Here is a 21,079-nt window from a genome sequence, read left to right on the forward strand (position 1 = left end):
ATAAACCCATTGGCCTCTAGGATAAGAAGCCTATTTACTGCATTACTGAGGAGAAGCCTGTTAAGGGGTTTATTTAGGATTTTCTACTGATGCAATGTGATAAATGTAACAATCAGGGGAACATCAAGAAGCAGGCTTACTCAAGACCCTAAGGGTATACGAAAGCAACCCAATGCATGCATGTGTGTGCATTTTTTATGCCTCTGTTTTTCTGTGTGTGTATGTGTCTCTGAACGTGCTGCTTTGATCAGATGATGACATAAGGCACAACTGGGAACACACAGTGCTTTAGCCCCCTCGACATCTTACGCACACAGTCCTCTTTTCATACAATGTTTATGGCTGCCAGTGAGACGTAAACATTGAAATGTACTATGATATATTTGCCTTGAGCAGGAATTTTTAAAAATGACCTAAAAAATGAACTGAAACCTCTTTTGAATTGAGAATCCCTACTGAAAAATGCTAACAATGCTATATAGTAGCATTGACTATATCATCATAGCTATGCTTTTCACTTTTGCATCTCCCGGACAACAACATCTGTTTCCTCTTGGGAAAGACTTTTCTGGTGCAGCTACAGAAGTCTGTATGTCTGTAATTCTTTTAGAGAGTATAAGAGTAGCTGATTGATTGAATCTAATCATTTTACAACTTTGCAGTAGGTGCAGTAAAGCATTGTGGGCTTTGGTAACTTGGAAATGTAGTCCCTTTGGTCCCACAAAACAAATCTATTGGTTATATAAAAGTACTAGTGCCTTGAACATATACCAGCATCTGCATCTTTATTCACAAAAGTAAAGCTCTAACGTCTATGTGTACATTGAGCTATAGAGCTTGTCATGTTGTGGATAATATCGCACTCTGACCAGATGCAATGGGAGACTTTCATCACGCAGATAAGGCAGCTTCTTTATGAGAAGGTTTCAGTTGATGACAAAAGGCTATTAGAGTTCCTGTTAATCTATTCTTTAATTCATTACAACATCCATTTATTTCTGGATAAAGAACAAGATAAGTAACACAATGAAGGAGGAACCACATTTATTTAATTAGAGCCTTAACGTTGCATTCATGCATAATTAAAGAAGCCGGTGATCAACTAATTTTGCAGAACTGTAGTGTGTGTGTGGGCTGGGTATAATGAGCCATCTGAGTCTGTCCTCCCAAGAAAAAACGACACAATAGGTCGTAATGTCAGTCGCCAAAAATGACATATAGTTACGCTGATAGAGGTGCTTGATTAGGCGCCTCCTATGGGTTGTTCTGAAAATGCTCTTATAGGTCGTTCTGGAGTGCATGGTCTGGAGGACTTGTTGAGTCATCTCTGAGAGGGAAGGCAAAACCACAGCGCACAGCCTGATCAGAGCTCATGAATGGTGCAGATATCTTCTAATCTCTTGAAGGTTAAAGCGCTGAAAGATCTTCAAAAAAACAGATACACATAAAGATAGGGAGACAGAGACTTACATATTAAAAAGGGAGGGTTAGGTGAGGATAGGAGTTAGAGAGAGACGAGAAGAGAGGGGTATAGGAGACTAAAGGAGACAGGTTCATCTGAATTATGCAAAGGGTACCTTCATTCTAATGTCAGACACAGCTCCACACCACCTGCATGTGCCTGACTGCAAAAGCAACGGGCACACACACACACATACACACACACTAAGACTGGCATGAACTATTTGAATATCCATTTACATTTTCAGAAGCTGTTTGCAACTACAGCACGGTTATGATTGTGGTCATGATTTTAAAAAACATTGTTGGTCTTTAAGTGAGAAATGAATTCTGGGCTCTGGCATGAAGGTTGGACACGCAACACATACTGTATCCACCAGTTCGACCTGCACCTTTAGCTTTCACTTCATTACATAAAGGGCACACTGCTTCCTGCATTGGCACTGAATGTTGGCATTGGAGGTAAATTGTGTGCTGCAGAATCGTCATCGTTCAATATGAACATCAGGCCCCCCGAGGAGGAGGGGACAAATGCAAGTTCAAAGAGTGTATGAAAACAGGAATCATGAAAGACTGGTTGACAAAATACAGTCTATTTTTGGGATTTTATCTATCAGACTCTGTGTGTACAAATGTCTGAGATGTAGCCATTTAATTACAGACTATGTCTTTGTATATGTCATCTTAACAATGCAGAGTTTGGTTCAGAGGGATTGAAATAGAATTAATTTTACATAAAATCTTTAAATAGGTCATATAAAGTGCACTGCTTGACAAACTGTAAAAGAACAGCTCCCGCCGTCTGCCAGCCAGGTGATAGGCGTATCAGCATCCTTCTTCATATGCTGCAACAGTGCAAGACACACGTGGGGGGCCCTCATCCGCCAGGAGAGGTCTGTTCAATCAGAGTTTCATCTTCAGAGAAATCAATGTGATGGAGCGGTGCACCTAAAGTGGATGTTAGGAGAGGCAGACGGCATCAGAAGCCTAAATCAAAAGCCATTGGTGCTTAGTATATCCATCAAGGCTGAAATGAATTTTGGGGGGAAAAAAAGCTTGTGATTTGAGTTAGGGAGAAAGAAATGGGTAGAGGGGTTGACAACAGAGTGGTGGAAAGAATAGAGGAATAGCAGATAGGGCCACAAGACTTGTTGACTTTTGTTTCTCCTCTCAGAAAAGAAAATGTCCTTTCCTTACAAGCTTTAACAGACTCACGGTCTCATTGGAATGTGGTTTCAAAGACATATAATGAGGGAGACAAGATGAGAATAAGAACAAGGAGACCAAGACAATAGCCATTTCCCTCCTTTCCTTCCTTCCTCCCCAAAAGTAATATTCATAAGAGCCTCTGACTGTTTTTTTTGTACAGGAGGTGGACTCAGTATTGCATAGCGAGGACGTACAAATCATCCCTCTCTGCTGATGAATGCTGAAAGGAAGTGAAATCCACCACTCACAGTCACTTCCTGCTCAAAAAGTAAACCATCTTTCAGGGACAAGGACATCTGCCAAGACTTGTCATTTCGCAGGGATCAGTTTGAACAGGTAATATGCTGCTTAATCCCCTGTCAACATCACAGACATGATGCCAGCACTGACGATGAGACACACATAGAAGGCGTCCTTCATGTCACAGTAACATTAGATGAAGAAATTGTTTGGATAAAACAAGGTTTCAAATGGAAAACAGTTTGTTTAATAAGAGGTTTCATAAGAGAGGGAATGTTTGTCATTAAAAAAACCAACAGAAGTCGCTCTCTGTTGACATTTCTCAGCTCGATATTAGCTTTCACCTGAACGTACAGAGACATTCTGCTTCAACATGAACAGGAACTTTGAATATAACTACCAGTTGAGGGCAATCATACATTACCAATCTGATTTAGTCCTTTGCCTGAGATCACTGAGTGAAGCAGCAATGACTTTTTAATAACCCGACCTGTTCAGTCCCACTGAGCTGTGACGATGAAAAGTCTGATTCATTAATTGTGCCGACGGGGGGAAAATTACAATTCAAATAATTAATCTGTTTGTGCCATTGTGAGAAATGCTGTACACTCCCTTAAAGTCGACTGTGCACCTTCAACCAAATGGATTTTCATTCTGTGATCAACGGTGCTGATGATAATGGAATTGTTCATTAAACACACGCAGTTTCACAAATGAGGGATTTGACTTCTATCTCTATTGCAGAGCTTTAATGTGCTTGTCTTGTAATTGGCCTGGATTAGTCAGCGGTTTGTCAAGAGTGAACACAGTCCAGTTGCACTCGCCTCCCCCTGGTAGATGGATCTGACACAAAGATTTGGTCACTTGATTTCCCTCCACTCTGTTCTGCAGTACACCTACACCAGCTCAAAATGGGCTTGTAGAGTGAAATATATGCCAGAGAATGGGGCAGCGCTCAGGAGTCTCGCTGTGCTTTCTCAGGTTTAACAAATCAGCATCTGTTGGTCAGTCTGCCAGCCAAAAACCCACTGACTCCAACCTAGATAACAGAGAGAGAGAGAGGAAGAGAGGGGGCTGAGAGCCTGGAGATAGAGAGGAGTCATCATAGTGCTGAAGTGCTATTTGCTGAAATGTAAGATACAGCATTAAAACTGGTTTAAGTACTGTTTGTGCAACTATTATAACTCTATACTTTGTCCAAAAGAAGCACTATACCTTGTCTTAATTTCTTTTTACTTTTAGCCACGTTAGCATGGCAATATCTGTCAGTCACTTTGGTCCAAACTGAAATTTCTCAGAGGATAAATCCTACTAACTTTGGTGATCCCCTGACTTTTCTCTAGCGCCACCATAAGGTTGCCATTTTTGGTTCTGAGTGACAACTATTGGGAGTATTAAATTGAAAATTTCTACTGGTCGAATCAAATTTAATTCAAATTTTATTTTTATAGCATCATCTCATACAAAATCAGTTCAAAGCTTACATAAACTTTACATAAAAACATCCATGCATGCATACACATATAACCTGTACACACCAGTGGAGGCTGGTCCATAGAGGCAGAGAAGGCAAGAGGGAGATCAAAATATAAAAAAAGAATATTTGGTTGAAATAGACCATTACCAAATCTCAGTATTATTTATAAAATATTTTTTCTCTCTTCTTTGGAAAAAATCTATTATTGAAATTCTTGTTAAAATGCTTCAACAGCGACACCTGCAGGGCAGGAGGAGAAAGAGCAGCGTGTGTGAAGTGGTGGTGGGGAGCAGGTGGGGTGCCTGCTGTCTTCCTCAGGGCGGGATCTCTTACATCAATTTAATGTACTTTTTTCATGCTAATCTATGATTGGCCAAGACATGTAAAATGATGCTCCAAGGGAGGACGTCCTCCCTAACCAATCAACAACCAGAATACAATATTGACATCGCGTTGGTCCAATGATAGTTTCCAGATTTCATCTTCAATTCTCTCCACTGTAAGGCAGAGTAGCAGCAGTAGATAACGAGCGGTAGATAGCTGCTTCCGTTAGCCAATGCAACAGTTAGCTTGTTGTAGCAGCCTGAAGGACTCTTAATACATCCATGGAAGGACTGTTAAGGACTGTTGTTAAGCTAACCGGAGGATGGATCTGGACTGTGCAGCAGCGGCAGGACACCGCTGGGGAGGCTGGAGAGAGAAGCAACCGAGAAACAACCAGGAGAGTTAGCTTGTTTGTCATTGTTGCTAATGATAGCAGACTGGTTAACCAACAGCCACAAAGTTCTGTTAACTAACAAACAAGATGACCAACAGCCACAAATGGACGTTATGACATGAATACTTCATCTCCATGAAAGAAGAAGACATCAGATAACGTGAGTCAGATACAGTTTCTCTCTTTCTGTCTCTTTGGTCGCTAATTTCATCTCTGATGGTTAAATGTCTCTCTGTGTGGCCGTTGTGTGAATTTATCTCCTTAGCAAGAATGCAGCAGAGATCATATAATGTGCTGTAGGTAGTTTGCTTGTTGAAGTTACAGTGAGCTGTCTGGACTCACTCATTCATTTGGAATTGATCCAGTTTTTAATTGAGTGGTTGTTGAGTCACCTGTTGATGTTGTGTGATTAGTGAATGAGTGTGCAGGAGGTTTGGCTGCTTGTTGTGACAATTTCTTCTTCTAACTAGAATAACAAATGTTAACATGTCAGCTTTGTAGACTAAATTTTGTATGTCGTGCATATAGATAAGAGTGTGTAAGTCATGTATTTGATACATGCATTAATACTTTTTGTGAACCTACACTTTTGGATCTGTGAATGTTTTTAGTGTTCTGTCTTTCTTGTATTCAGCACTGTTCTGTACCTGTATCAGATTATAAGCTTTGTATAAGCTTTATATATTTCTGTACACTAAGAAAATACACTGGAAACAGTGACAATGACAATGATATAATTTGATACGGTTTGTTGTAACATTCCATGTTGGTTTTCCTCCTGTCCTCCCCAATTTTTTGAGTCACCAGCCGCCACTGGTACACACATAAACATACAAACTGTAAATATACAGTAAGTTCATTTAAGGAAATGCTTGACTGAATAGGAGGGTCTTTAGTTTTCTTTTAAAAAAACACAGTGTTGGAACAAGTCTAAGATCTGCAGACAAACTGTTCCATCCTTTAGGTACATAAATGCTATCTCACCAGACTTTGAAAATGCTCTAGGCACATGGAGGAGACTTCCACCTTGTGACCTGAGAGATCGGCTTGCATTGTATACTGATAGTATGTCTGATATGTACTGTGGAGCCAGACCATTAAGTGCTCTGTAAACCAAGAGAGGAATTTTAAACTGTATTCTGAAAACAGCAAGTAGCCAATGAAGGTTTTGGACAACTGAAGTTATGTGTACTGATATTGGAGGTCCCTACAGGATTTGACTTTTCATCTAGTATCTTGGTGTCTTGGTGACTCACTCATGTGCCACAGTGGGAGGAGAGGTACAGTAGAGGGTGCAGTCCAACAGCACACTGCAATGTTGGTGCCAAGAATGAGTGCATCTCGTGCCATACGCCACTGTCCTGCTCAGAGCACTTCCATAGCCTATATTATCACTTTATTTGGTGAAAGCACAGCCATATAAACCTCTCTTGAATCACACAAACCACCTTTTTCATATTTTGCTCATCTTTATGCTTTCCAGACAGTATTTTTTTGGTAATGGAATAAATCCCCACAAGACTGAGTAGCCTAATTTATGAGAAAATGTTATATTTGTGTGACTCTGGCAGCAGGAGATGAATAGCAGGAGGCCTGTACCTGCTCACCTACCTACAATTACTCTTAGTCTTGTTGGAATACAGGGCTCTATTTTCATTTTCTGTGCACATTGCAGTCAAGTGCACTCTACCGGAGGCGTGCCCAGCGCACTTTTGGTATTTTCTAGGCCAGGCACACCGGGCGCACCCACTGGCACATACGAGGTGGGATCAGAAAGAATTCATTATCATACATTATAGGTGTGCGTCTTAGAGGCTGTGACAATAATCACATTCGCTACTTTCATTCTCTTTAAACACAGGGCTGTTCGTGTCATGACGCATTGACAGTTTGGGAATCCTGCAGAGAGTTTTCCACAGAGGAAACTTGTTGCTGTCCAGGATGTAAAAGGATTTGAATTCAGCAGCTAAAATAGCCATTAAAAGAAAACATAGTCACATAAGGTCAACAGCAGTGACAGTAGTTTAACACCCATGAGCCCTCTTGGTTATCAACACTAATATTACGCAAACCTTCACAGGAAATGCTGTTTGTCTGATAATCTGAAGTGTGATAACTGAGCAGTGAGTGACTCATGCTCAGAGACAGGGAGCTGACTAAGTGTCAGCACACAGGCAGGATTTGTCTTGGTGTGAAGAGGGTGGTGTCTTTTTCACGACTGTTGGTGAGCATGATTAGGCTAAACCACTGGAAACAAATGATTAAAGAACAATGATATAAATGCCAGAAACATGGGAACACGTATATATTATGAAACGTTATGAAAACGTTGCTGTAAATGTGCGTTCCACAACTAGTGGTAACATTAGGGTTAGGACACCTTCTGTGTACTAGCTGATGACTCACTCGTACCACTGAGAGCATGCTCATTCTCAGAGCGCAGCTTCACAGAGGATACTCAGCGTACACATCATTATCTCTCTGTCTCTCTCTCCGTCACAATCTCTCTCTCTTACATTGTGTCACTCATGCCATTTCTGTGTCACTCCTCCTCTCACTTGCATCCCGCTCTTCAAAATCACTTGCTCGCTCTCACTCCTCTCTCCTCTCTCTCTCTCTCTCCATCTTTAATACTGCACACAGATACGCTTACACAATGTTAAGGTGAGTGAGTTAAGCACTTTCATGCACCATTAGAGCAGTGATAACAGCACAGACATAAAGAGAGAGATGCCTGATTGGCCTGAAAATGACTTCTGAAATGCATTTACCCTAAATAGATTATTATTGGGTAAATGTCATATAGATGTGTATGTGTTGGTACATTATAAGCCTGTATGAGATATGAGAAGCAGGGCTCTGTTAAGTACAGGAGTCTTTATGACTTTAGATTATTTTTTTCAGACAATTATTCTTGAAATAATCAAATCACTGAAATCACAATTTTAAAGCTTAATTGCATCACAGTTCAAGACAAAGAACAAGCTGCCACATGGCTGGCTTTGTCAAAGTTAATGTGTTTGACCCGCCAGACAGAGGTGCAACTAATAAAAGTTGATAATGGCTTCATGTGTCTCACTGGCATGAATAACGGTGACGCATCCATTATTACTTCACCAACCTATCTCTAGCCTTTGAGTGACTGACGTGTCGGAGTTGACAAAAACACAAATATTTTAGCACAAACGCGAAACCTGATCGATGTCACCACAATGCAGACACCCTCATCAAGCTGATAACAGTGAATCAAGCACTTGACCAGTTGAAGTCCAGATTTGAGATAATTATATACATCTCATGCATCTCCTAGCTAACCGGCCGGTCATTTCCATTCATTTCTTCTGCAGTCTGTTCATTTAATCAACTGTCATGCTGTCACATGATGTTTACCTATCAACATTCATACGTTTTTAGGTTAAACCACTGTGCCAATGTGTTGTCAGATCCATTTGGCAACTTAGAAGTTAGATAAGCTGATTGTTACATTGTGCATTTTTAAAAAAGTCTTTTTTTTATTGAAATTGATGTTAACCACATTACTCCATAGTGACTACATTTAATACTGTACTCGTCACAGTTCAGTACACGCACACACTTCATCAACAGCACCTGTGTAATCTGCTGTGGTACAGAAATAGCTGTCTGTGCTGTAGCCATGGAACATCAAGTTCCATCAAATCAGTGATGAGCCCAGTCATACAGTCATACAGTGTGACACACTCCCACTGATTTACAGCCACATCATTTAATTACCTAATTCTGTTTTCTGTAAACAATGCATTAATGTGTTTATTTTCTGACAAGAAAATATTCCTTTTTTTTGATATCATCCACTCTCTTTATAGGATTTTATTTAAGGATTGTGATAATAAAAACCATGCACACCCACACAGGTGTTTTGAGTTATTCTGGCTGATCAGCCTTTTATTGAGGTTGAAGTCAGGCAAGGGTTGGGGTTTGCAAGGATCATCAAACACATTACAGTAAAAATAAACAAAAGGTGAGACTAGCATAGTCATGGAAATGTCAAACAAGCCCAATCTATACACGCCCACACAGTCCTGAGATGAGGTCTAATTAAGCGAAGTGAAAACACCTGTGTGGGTGAACTCTACATCCGCAGGACAGAGTAATTAATGTGCTCTAGTATTGTAAGGATTCCTTCTACCTTCTACTTACTGAACTATTATATGCACAGTGTTTTCATACAGTCAGAGTAGAAGTGGACATGGCTGATGTGGCAGTGATAGTTTTCATCTACTTGACTGATTTGAAGCACATTGGCAGTATTTAATTTCAGCCTCTACTGAAAACCAGGTATAACACACTGTAAGAAATGTAATATGTAGAAATATCAAGCTAGCATTTGAAAACACACAGCAAATAATAGCTATTCACTTAACAGCTATGTTGGATTAATACAGTGTTTCCATCAGCATTTCTCTGATCTTAAAGTGTAACAGAAAATTAAAGTGCTCTGAATTCCAGATATGTGCTTTGCTTGAACCTTGCAGCTGACGTGCCAGCGAGCAGTTACTTTTAAAAACAAGATTAATGTTAGTTGACTCATATCAAGGGAGCTCAGTCCCTTTTGCTGAGTGTAAATATTCCAACACATGCGTACAGTGCATAATTTTCCATTTTTTGTTGAAACTCATTAGAGACATCAAGAGCAAAAGCAAAATGCTTACTGCTCTACGTAGGCTGCCCTTACATCATGAAGATTCAGAGAGAATGCTAAATAAGGTAATTAGGCTTGGCATCGGGCTACTGAGTGTAATTATTTCATAAGAGGGCTCACATTTATAAAGTAGGCAAATTACTTGATGCGTGCAGTCTGATACAGTACGTAGCTATCATCTGCAGACAGGCTTCACTGAGTTGTAAACAAGCAGGGTACATGTTTATGCCCTCACCCTTCCCTCACCCTTCTTCCTAGGATTGCTCTATACATGAAAAAAAGTTGACGTTGACTTTAAATGCCCCGTCAATGGTGATTTTCTCAGTTGCATGTATTCATGCAGGTACTATACCTACATAGGAACCTTGTGCAACCTCCTTTTCACCTAACTTCCCCGAGTCACAAGCACATCATAAAATGCTCAGATGAGCTGTCAGAACCATTTGCACTGACACACGAAATTGTCCTGAGTCATTCTCTTCTCCAAGCTTGGAGTGGCATTAGAAAACAGACGCCAATCACCACAGAGAGAGAGAGAAAGAGAGAGAGAGAGAGTCCAACATATCTAGCTGTCGCCACGGCAACCTTCTATTACGAAAACCTTCCTGGAACAGCTGTTGTGATCTTGTGTGATTAAGCATGTGTTTTAGTCATCGTGAGCTCTCTGCCTAATAACAAGAGGTGGATGGAATAAAAAAAGCAAGAGGAGGAGGAGGAGGAGGAGGAGAGAGGGGCAAGGAGGAGGATGGAGAGTGGAAAAAGAGAAAAGAAGAAACATTTTTCTTTTTTTCTTGCTGAACTGAGAGATCACTACTTTTAGACTAAATTGGGAGAACACTTGAAAGAGAACAGGGATTTTGCCAATGTGTGAGAGAAAGAGAGGGGTGGGGGCGTCAAGGAGAAATGAAAAGCAAAGAAATGAAAGAAAAATATATGACAAGCCCCGAAGCTAAATGGGGATTTATTACAAAGTCTAACCCCAGTGAGCAAATAAGAAACTGCAGTTAAAATAGAATGCTTGGTGTATTACCTCATATACTGCTTTGAATATTACATTCTACTGTATTGCTGAGTCTGAGCATTCAGAAAAAGGCACAAGGCAAATATGTGTCTGCATAAAATTGCAGAGGGAGGGGGGGGGGGGGTCTTTGAGAAAGAGAGGTGGCATTAACAGCCCATTGTGAAAAGTCCTTTGTGGAAGGGTTAGAGGGTGAAACACAGTAGAATCAAGCTTTGCTAATATTCAGCACCATATCTCCCCTGCTTCCCTCTTTTTCTCTTCCTCTGCATTTCCCAGCAGAGCTATCACTGGCGTGGTTCATCTGCCGCTGAGTTTTTTGGTCATAAAATATATTCAGGCCCAGCCTTCTCACGTTTTATGTGGAGAAGTGAGTCTGTATAATGAACCAGCAACAGCAAGATACACAAGTTTGCACCCCCTGCTTGAAAACAGGAACATACCAGAACATACCAGCGATGGCATGAACGAGGATAGTTTCATTTTGACTTTATTGATGATTTTTTTTTCATTTGGACACAGATAACCAATATTACCGTGACTGCCTCATCTCCAGCTCTCGGCATGGCTTCAAAATATTTTTTGGATACCAACCAAAATGGGTCTCAGCACAGACTGTAAAAAATTGTAAAAGTACCGAAAGTTGGCATTGAATGCTTGCTCAGATTCTTGGTTTATTTCTCTGATGATACATTTCCTGATTTAAATTATAAATTTTGGCAATGTTTTTGTACGGCTGCTCTGTGTTATGAGAAAAACTACGCTCTGGATTATTTTCGGTGTTGGTCTTTTTCAATTTTTAGCAGTGATTTTTTTCAGTAATCATGAATGTAAAGGATTACAATTTGAAATCATTTAATTACAGTTACTAATCCCAGTAATGTTATGTCATTTAGACATTTTGCAAGTCAGCTTGAATACTATTATCTTACCTGCAGTTTGATGGAGGATTATCTATTGGTCTTGTGTTCAGTGGACAAACTTGTCTGGTAGATGTTAGTTTGGTGTTGGACCTGCAGGTGTGGGGAGATGGCTTACCTCTACCAAAAGAGAAGAAATGCCTCTTCAAACTTGTTTTATTTATTCTGTCCTATTAGCTAGCTAGCTAATAATAATCAACTGAGGTGTTTGAAGGGTGCATCAATCCTGCAGCTTAATTGTGAAGATGGGACTTTTGGAGCTAATGGGAGGTAAGCTAACGCAAGGTGTTGGAGGTCAGTAAATACTTGAATACAGTACTTCTAAACTGTAGGCTGCCCCACCCAATTCAGCACCATGGACAGAGCTGGCAGTCACTGAACTCTTAACAACTCCAGAGTGTGTGTTGTAGTGTAATGGCCGTTTGATTTCAGGATAACGGGCCATCAGACTAATCGGCTTTCAGTCCAATGGTACATTTTTCAAACTATTGGGGTTTTGAAATGATGGGCTTCAGACCAATGGGCAGTCTTTGAAGGAAGTGCTACAGTTTTGTACTGCAGTGGTCAGGGTGGATGGTGGGCATACAGAGTTAGTTTCTCTGAGGGTATACTGTAAGAAATGACATAAAATACATTGTCAGTGAACATTTAACTGATGTGTTCAGTATCAGCATCTTGCAACTTGCCTGATACATTATTTAACAATGTTAACTCATTATGTTGACAAAAAAAACATAATCTGGTTGGCATTTAGGTTTCCTCCAAAACGTGTTTGCTTTTGCAGATTAGTCTATTAATGTAATTGTTCTGCGCTGAGTAATGAAAGTAACAAGTAATGTAACATTAATTACTAACTTTTCAGTAATTAGTAAAGTGATGTTTTGCTTTTTCAATTAATAATATGTAATGAGTAATTGGATGCATTTTTCAATTAACTTTCCATGTAAGATGTATCATTTTGGTATCAGTAGCAAAACTGATTTATTATATTGGCACTAATATAAGAAATTTCGAAGGATACCCAGCCCCAGCTGTCTGCATTTGGTCCGGCTACAAAATGTTCTACTGAGCCCCATCTTTTCCTGTTCCCCCTATGTGCTATTTCATCTTTCCCTCTGCCCTCAACCCCTCTATCATCCTTCATCCTAGTTTTCAACTCTCCCTCTCTGGCACCCATCCGTCCTTCCCTCTCCTCTTCTTTGAAGAAGAAGGCCAGTGTTTGATAATGACATATCAATCTGTAATGTACTCTGGTCATGACTCAACCGCAGATGGCTTGGAGAAATACACTTTTTCTCCCCCCGCAGTGCCCCAGTTACCAGTAAAGAACTGTCCGAGGCTGTCAAACTGTGCTCTTTCTTGTCGTGTGATATTGAAATTAGGTGATTTAGATGCTGTGGAGCAGGGTGCTGGCAACTCTCACTCATAATTTGGAATTTGGAGCTTCTGATAAGTCATGATTAAATGTGGTGCCCAGGAAAAAACACACAGAGACATGAAGGGAGCTGGATTTCCTGCAGGTGTTCATTAAAACTGGCATACAGATACATATACAGTACCAGTGAAAAGTTTGGTCACACTTTTTCCAAATGAGAAAGCGTGTCCAAACATTTGACTGATACTGTATGTCTGGGAATATCTGGGGAAATATTAATAAAATAGAGGATAAAATAGGAAACAAGCCAAGCATTAGCAGTGACAATTATACAAAAGAGGATAACTATGATGCAGAGGAATGTGTGTGTGTGTCGGGGCTATCAAGAGGGAAATGAAGCATGATAGGAAGTGACGAAGGGCTGAGGAGAAGATATAGTGATAACAGGACTGTTAATCCCAGATCTGACAGCAATAAAGAAGACACAGGCGAAAAAGAAGAGAGAGCTGAGAGGAAAAGACAGGGAGTATAGCAAGTTTAGCACATTCCACTACTGGTATTGCTGTTTTATTTAAAGATTAAGACATATTTTTCTTTTTTTAGTGAACAATTTCAAAGCTGACATTCCCTTTTACATTTTTGAGGTGCTAGAGCAGAAAGAAGAAGAGGACAGGATGCCACATGGCACTGTTGAGACATTGCTTGTGATCTCCTCTGCATTAGAACTGACAACCGCTAATGGTCATCTGCTCTCTGTCACTTCTGATGAAGCTGCTGCACCGATTCACACCAGATTGTTATGCTTCTAATAGTATTATAATTACCTCAAAATGACTGAAGATTGTTTACTTGCCTGTGGGTGGGCTCACGCTGTAGGAGTTTAACCAAATACAGTAAAAAATGTATGCCATCCCCCCGGATCCCCCCCCCCCCAACTCCCCCAAAACACTCAGCAGCCATCACTACCACTACCCTGCTGCAGCTGCCACCACCTTCAAGATTTTCATGTAGTTCTTGCATGATTTTCTGCAATAAATATGCAACCTTTTACTTCAAGTCTACACATTTATCATGATTAACCACACCCGTTCGGTTCTGTGCATGAAAACTGTCATAAATATACTACTACTGTCCCAAAGCAGGTATACCAGCTGGTAGTCATAAACAACTCAAACTACTACAGTTTGTACGGCAATGCTGCAAGTCAGCTACAATGCAGGTTCAGGCTAAGGAGTCATCAATCAACAAGGTAGAGTGGAGGCTATTATAAAATCCCCAGCATGTTAGCTGTGGACACTCAGTGTAAAAAATTTCATTCCAAAATGAGAAAATCTGAAAAAATAAATTGACAACACGGAGGCACTTTTTGAAGTATAATAAATAATTGACTGAATGCTGAATCTAAGACTTAATGAAATATTAGCTTCAGGTAAAGATATATATTTTTAAATAGATATATAACGTTTTGAAAATTAGCTGTTAAAATAGCAGCTCATTGCTTCCCCCGCTAGATTGTGGGAAGGCGGCTTTGTGGCATTTTGATAAGTGTGTTAGAGGGAAGCAGCCAGATAGGGGTTTGAACCTGTTTCATTTCCATAAGTAATGATACATCTTCATTTGGGGGGAGGACAGGGAGTCTTGACTTGTTCATTAAGTGACACGCCTAGACTTGGTTAATGATGACACTGCACAGTGAGCCATACATTAAACACATGTATGGAAATCAGCATTAGCATGCCACGTCAAGCTCATTAATCAGATTTGCAGGGAAATATGCAAGTCTTACATGACACTCAGTATTACAGCTTGCTTCCCTACATGCAGGAAAAGTTGGCTAAATCCCTTTCTCAGCTGTGCATTCTCAGCTTCTTGGATTTACACAACTCAAATTGTAGATGATTTACACTGAGTATATTACTCTAAAAAGCTGTGCAAGGATTGAGAGAGGAAACGATAATACTAGAGAGGATCTGCTGCACCCCTCAGACAGCAGAAGGCTGCATTAAGTTAGGCTCAGGGCAAAGACTCTGCAGTGTTGTAGATGGACCAGACTGTAGCAAACAACTCCCTGAATGTGCAAGCCAGACCTCTTAGCTCTGACAGCCTGAAATCCTCCCATCATGGCTGCGAAGCTCTCATTTAGCTTCAGGAGCAACGTGAGTCGTATCACTGGAAGCTTTCCCAGGCTATATAAGCTATCGCGGTGAGCTGCGGCATTCACAGCGAGCATGGCTCCAGCGTAGCAACCCTTTCTTGTCACATGGTTAAAGCTGATATACAGTATTTTCTTGCAAAACAGAAGAAGTTCACAGAGGGCACAGCCTGACAGCGCTAATTGGTGGATACCCGTTTGTTTGTTCTGGAAGCGTCCGTGATAATAGAAGTGAATTCAAAAGGAGGAGGTGGGGTGGGGAGAGAGAGAGAGAGAGTGGTAGGAGTGGTGGACGTGGGTTGAAACAAAAGCAAGTGTCACCGTCTTTTCTGTCTGTTGACTGCGATAAGCATGTTTAGGTGGAAGACCTCAGAGCCAGCTGAACAGAGCCTGAAACATAAAGGATACAGCAATTCTGCTCCCTGTGTTTTCTTCGCTGCCATAATATTGTTAATGTCAAGTCTGGTTTCTCATATTTGTAATGACAAAGTAAAGATACCAAAAGCGATTAGATGTGTGTGTATCCCTTTTGAAAATATGTATTTTTCTATGTTTTCCTTCGCTGAGTGCTAAATCAGTCACAACAAAATCCACACACCGGGGTGCAAACGTGAAAGCTAAGATCTTGCCTTTGTTGTATTATATTCAATAAAAGCTATCAGTAAAGTGATTCACCTATATTTACATAGAATCCTCAATTTCTCAAGACAAAAAAACACCCTTCTTTAACCTGTGTGTGCGTGTATCCGTCTCTGTCCGTGCCTGCAGTGGAATGCCATCTCAGTCACATCTAGTTTTAGACTTTCTATTTGCTTTAGTGCTGGCCAGTGCCCCGGGGTTGAGGGAGAGGAAATAACTCAGCATGCTGAGGCAGAGTTCGGCAGAACAAAAAACATTTGGGTTAAAGTGACACAGTGAAATTCTGTTGCCTCTGCAGCATTATACCACCACCAAAACTACAAAGCTTACGGCTCGTAGGTCGAGGCCAGTCCTTTTTTTTTTTAATGAAAAGAAACCAAAAGAGGGAGAGAATAAAGAGAGGGAGGGAGGTAGGGAGGGAGGAATTTCCTTAAAAGCTCTGAATCCATTTCTTTTTTTTTTTTTTTTTTTTTTTTTTTTTATCCCTCGGCAATGGAGTTCATAGATGGTTCATTTCCAGAAAATCTGAATAATGGTTCTGGACAGCATCTATTGAGTGCACACTGGAGGCCATGAGTCCACCAAACTCAATTACCAACTGTTGAGAAAATGTTCTGTATCAGTAATAGTGATAGGGAACAGGGTGGAAATGGTGGTTAATTTTTTCTGCTGGCTTTCTTTCCAATAATTTTCTCTAAGTATTAAGTTGGACTGGTATTGTGCTCATGTGCGCAGATCTTGCCTGGGATTGGAAGTGAAATCAAATTCTCATCACTCATTCTAAGAAAAAAGAATATTCAATTTGCACGCGGAAAAGCAAATGGTTTTAATGTGCTGGCTGTAGAGAAGTGTATTCCTACCTTTCTCCTACCACCTGTTTGATTTGTTTTCCAGAAGCAATCAATCATTGCTTCTGCTTCATTGCAATCACTCCAGAACCGACTCATCCACTGAGGGGAGAATTTGTATTGCATCTTTGAATTCAGACCAGTAACATATCTTGCAGATGGGTGTGTGTTTGTATGTTTGTTTGTGCATGGGTGGATGCCTTTATGTCCATGTGATTTGTGTGTTATGCACATTGTGTGTGCAAGCAGTCAGTCTTGCTGTTGTGAACATTTATTCCCCATTGTGCTTTTCGATGTCATTAGGGAACAGCAGTGGCAGATTGTTCTAGTGTGCCCGAGGATACTGTGTTGTCTGCTGATGTGCAGCCTTGAATGCAAATGAAGTTCCGCTGCAAGAAGCTACAGTATATGTTCATTTTGGGAAATAATTTATGAAGGCTCAACATCTGACGCTTCTGGAAAGTGAAGGATCTTGTTTGTCAGGGTTTTAACATTGAGTCTATTGTGGGTTCAGGATGAAAATATGAACCATGATGCATATTTTTCCCCCATTGTCATAATCTTGAAAGCATGTCACACTTCAGCTATGACACATTTGTGCCCTGTTTGTCAAGTATAAGTCTGGCACAGAAATATTTACAGTATCTCACATCCCCCACAAAAAAGGAGGAAAAATTAAAATGATTAATCTCAAGAAACTGGAGATGTATTAGTTGATCTTTTCGTGTAATATACTTGAATCACTATAGGGAGGGAAAGTGATGGATTTGTCTTGTAGTGGTAGTGTGCCTTTCTAAGGTACCATGGAAAGGATAAGCTTAGATTATCCATAGAGAATTCTATCTGACTGCAGATGCCATTTTACCATTCTTCATTTTACATAGCTAGCTACCACATTCATGAAAAAAGCAACAGAAACATGGTGACATGAAGCGTAGCGGCTTACAAAAATAATGAATCTCTGTTTTCGGGATTATTTATGTATTGATATTGCTATACACAAACAAAAAAGTCTCTTGTCAGAAAATTGTTTGATTAATGCAAAAAAAAGAAAGAAAGTTAACTGCTCAGAGCAATAGTCCCCGCAGCTTCTACTGAAAGTGACAGATATGTCACTGGCTACTGACTGGTTGGGGTAAAAAAAGACCAGACAAACTCCCTGCAACAAGAAGTCTACTAACATGAACATGATGTCAGGCTCACTGAATGAAGTGGGATTAAATTGCAACTCAGTCTGATTATCAGGGTAATCTCTCATACCAGGTGTGACATCATTTTAAAATGGCTGCTGTGGAGAAACTGTTCATGGATGTGTCAGAATATGATGATTCTTATGTGCACTTGACATATTTTAAAGCTGCAAGATTTGTTTACACGAGTAATGTGGAAGACAATCAAGCAGTCAGTGTTCCAAAAAAGCAAAAGTAGGTTACATTTCTGTGTTAAAAAGAACATTTAAAATCGAATAGCTCATAAAATCCCATGTTGAAACATTTCAGGAGTTCAGAGTTGCCCGTGTTTACCTCTCCTAGTTTGTAGAATTCTGAAAAGAACAATATTTTTTGAAAAAAGAAAAAAAAAAAACATTGCCTTGAGGTATTATAAGGAGTCTTTGAGGTTATGAAGTTCAACATTTGAAGTACTTCTGACCTACTTTGAAATTTCTTTACCTGGCTGTTGGTATAACTGCAGATTTTACCCAGATCTCACAGTGAATCACAGTTTTTTACAGTAATTGGAACTGGCATCGTTGAAAACCATTGTTCTGAATATAATTATGTTGATGATTTATATGTCAGACAAACCCACACACACATATAAAAACCCATAGGCGCGCTCACACACTCGCACACAGACCGCAAACACATATACATACACATGATACAATACCCGAGGGAGATGTGGGTAGGCACAGAGAATCACTTTGTGACAATTTATCCATGAATCACGTTACAGTCTGGCTCCACCTGTCACAGCATAGAAACAGCGCAGCATTACAGTACCTCCCACCGGGCTTTGGGGAGAGAGACTTACAGCAGATGGATGGGCTGATACAGGAGGGATCTGGTTCATAGAACTGGTTTCTATATGCAGGCTGAAAATATAGGTCAGTAACACATTTACACTCTTTTATAATGTCGAGCTTTTACACCAAGCGCTCCAAATTACGACTCCCACTCTCCCATCATGATCACTTTGTTGCCAAGGTGATGAATCAGAGAACGATTAAAAAAAAAAAAAAAAAAAGGAGGGGAAACAAGAAGAGCAAAACATTTTCAGCTCAGCAGAAAAAAAAAGCGAGTTTTGATTACCTTTTGTATTGAAGTTTTTCAAGACGCTGGCATCATATAGCATATTGATCATAAAACCAAAACAACCTTGTTTCGTTTCTGCCTCTCCCTCCTCTCTAAGTGCTTCAGGAAAGGAGAAATGACAATTTTTGATTTTTTTTTTTTTTTTCTCTTTTCTTTTTTGTCAACATTTCCAAACTGTTACAATAAATCTCACCCCCCTCCTCTCGTGTGCTGCAGGAGGAGGTTGTTTTGCCGGCTACTCGCTGTGGCGCTGGACTTGTTTATGCTGCGCTGTGTGCTGTGCTCACAACAGAAAAGCGAGGATGAGAAGAAAAGGGATGGAGAGAAGGACACAGGGATAAGGAGGGTGGGGGGGGTGGGGGGTGGCGGGGAGTGACAGAAAGAGCAAAGTGGAGAAGGAGAAGAGAGGCGTGGAGGGAAGTGAAAGAGAGATGGAGAAAAGGGTAGAGAGAGAGAGGGGGCCATGCTGCAGTGTTCTGGCTGCTGTCCAAGGGCAGTGTTGCTTCCAGTGAACAAACAAAATACTGGTCTCAGCTAAATATAACATTTCCCTTTCGTGCGCAAGCCCTGAGAGAGGTGATGGAGGCAAAGGACTGAGGAGAGGAGTGTGTGGGGGATGTTCTGTCACTCTGCCGTGCCCCCTGACCTCCAGCTGGACACGAGAGGCCACCTGAAGCAGAGTGTGGCGTTAATAACACGGAGGTCAGGATCTGTTCCCCTGTATGATTACCTCTTGGGTTTTCTTCCAGCATCGTACCTTCCTCTTCTCGTTTCCCTTCTCCCTTCCTCTGTCACTCATTCCCCGCTTCCGGGACTATCTGTATTATGCTGAAATGAGCAGTTCCCCCTCTCCTGTCCCCTGTGTTAGTTTATCATGCATGACAAACAGCACAGATGACACCCCTCTTCCTCCTCCCTAACACTCCCTATACATTCTCTTCCTCTCCCCGCTCTCTCTGCTTTTATACTTTCTTATCTCTGTGTGTTTCTTTTTTTTTTTTTTTTTCATCCGACACAAATACAGAGCTTCGGAAAATGAACTGCCGCTGCCGCCGATGGACATTAATAATTTACAGGGCAGCCAATGTGGCAGGAGAATGGAAATTAAACATAGGTTTTAGCCCGTGCATGAGAGGCAGGAAACCAGCCATGCATGGCCTGAGTAGTGTGTCTATATGTGTGTGTGTGTGTGTGTGTGTGTGTGTGTGTGTGTGCAGTGAGGGATTGTGGGAAAATGAACACAGCAGCTGTACACACACACACACACACACACACACACACACACACACAGTCTATAATGTTTTATCATTACAGCAAAAGATATTGCAATCTAACTCCCCACAGGTATTTGTTAGAGACCAGGAGGAACGCTCGCAGTGGCTGCTTTCTGAATTGGTGATTATCTTCAATGAGGTTTCTGTGGTCTGTAGACAAATGCACACTGAATATTTTCATTTCAACTTCGCCTGGAAAACAAACCCATCGCTAATTTACTCAGCCCGTGTGCATCTGTGTATGTGCGTATGGACATTTGGCATACTATATGAGCGCATCTGTAAGCTCTTGCCCACGCATGTTTGTATGTTTCCTCTGAGCTGTTTTTTTCTGAGGAGCAAAGACTTCTAAGTTCTTCAAAGACTGCAACAACATGAGAAGGAAAGAAGCCTGAAGCTGGTGGCTAGAAGGCTTGGAGGCTGGGTGTTGCTTGACACGGGCAGAGGCATACAGAACAGTATACTGAGGGCTTCCCCTGGCTAAAACCCAGCACCACTTCTCATCGCACAACTCCAATCCAGCCTGACTTGTATACAAGAGAAACCTTCAGGTGAGGACATATAAAACCGACGATGAAGTTTCAGCACTATCAGCAACACAAATCAAATACAAATCCCTCAAGGAGAAGAGAACTAGAGATGACAAACTTACTTAGCATTTCTGCCTGTCCGGTTTCACTTTACCATCAGCTAAGCAGCAAGTGAAGTCAATATTTTCCCTCACTTACACAATGAAAAACCACCAAAGGAAA

The 21,079-nt window shown here is 40.8% G+C and overlaps 1 protein-coding gene across 1 annotated transcript in view; it reads left to right on the forward strand.

The window, feature by feature from the left end:
* Window positions 1–4,779: 4,779 nt before the first annotated feature.
* Window positions 4,780–21,079, forward strand: part of foxp2 (forkhead box P2) — a 208,542-nt gene continuing 192,242 nt past the window's right edge. Inside the window, exon 1 of the mRNA XM_067581684.1 lies at window positions 4,780–5,265. The gene's annotated coding sequence lies outside the window, so the exon portion shown is untranslated. The remainder of the gene's footprint in view (window positions 5,266–21,079) is intronic.

Source organism: Thunnus thynnus, chromosome 23 (assembly GCF_963924715.1).
Source record: "Thunnus thynnus chromosome 23, fThuThy2.1, whole genome shotgun sequence".
Taxonomy (NCBI): domain Eukaryota; kingdom Metazoa; phylum Chordata; class Actinopteri; order Scombriformes; family Scombridae; genus Thunnus; species Thunnus thynnus.